This window comes from Octopus bimaculoides, chromosome 11, assembly GCF_001194135.2.
Source record: "Octopus bimaculoides isolate UCB-OBI-ISO-001 chromosome 11, ASM119413v2, whole genome shotgun sequence".
NCBI classification, from domain to species: Eukaryota; Metazoa; Mollusca; class Cephalopoda; order Octopoda; family Octopodidae; genus Octopus; species Octopus bimaculoides.
Genome location: NC_068991.1, coordinates 75,031,139 through 75,032,219, shown reverse-complemented (window position 1 = coordinate 75,032,219; position 1,081 = coordinate 75,031,139). Strand labels below are relative to the sequence as shown.

General features: G+C 30.0%; 1 protein-coding gene across 1 annotated transcript in view; it reads right to left on the bottom strand.

The window, feature by feature from the left end:
- LOC106883236 (protein MON2 homolog) overlaps nt 1-1,081 on the bottom strand; it is a 690,047-nt gene that overhangs the window by 343,047 nt on the left and 345,919 nt on the right. The gene's annotated exons all lie outside the window — the stretch shown is intronic.

The window sequence follows — 1,081 nt, the reverse complement described above, 5'->3', positions numbered from 1 at the left end:
TATAAACATAATTAAGGGATCAGCAAATATATATATATATATTATATACAATGTAACATTGAGCTTGTTGGATCAGAAAATAGCAAAAGTCTCTGTAAAATTGAAGATAAATAGCACAAATATGAATCTGCATAAACTTCTATATTTGAAAGCTGACCCCACCAAAATATAGATCAATAAATAAATTAATAATATTAAGTATTTAATCAAAATTAATGATTTTAATTGTGAAATATTTTACAATATTCTAGGATATAACAGTGTTTGAATTTTGGTAGTTTTGGAAGCAGGATTGTGTGAGAATTAGTACACATCAGGACAGAAGATTGGCAGATGAGGTGCCTCGTGGCGTCTATGACGCTGGCTTGTGCTCTGAGTTCAAATTCTACCAAAGGATTTGACTCCTGTGAATGGCCCAGGATAATCACCTGAATGAAGGGCTAAAATTGATTATTGAATCTGTGATAATGGGTGGAAAAGAAGCATTGCTTGCAGCTGTCTGCAATTGTAATCAAACTGTGATGGTAATGGATACAAAACAGGGCTTTTACATATATACATGTGTGTGTGTGTGTGTGTATGTGTATGCATGTATATGTATGTATGTATAATTTCCTTGCAGACCATATAGAAATGCTGCACAGCGAATACTAACAATAGACATAAATATGATTACAATCTCGAAAACAAATTTACATAGAGACATATTTGAAATTGTATGTACATAATAACTACCAACAATAAACAGTTTTATTTTTTTATTACTTTTTTTTTATATATATAACTCATGGATAGATCTACTAGCTTATGTTCAAATGAATAAAAAAGTATAAACATATATAAATATATATTTTTATCTGCTCGATATTTCCTTAAGGTATAAAACCATTTTTGCTAATAGAACCGAATATGTCCGATTGACTCAACATAAATATATTATTTGCAGTACATTATTTTATTAACATTTAAGGATTGAAAACCAGCAGGATTGGAATTCAAGTGTAACGCATTCCAGCTAAGTACTCATATTACATATTGCTGTTCTTCTCACCCTATTTCTCTCTCCCTCTCATATATATAT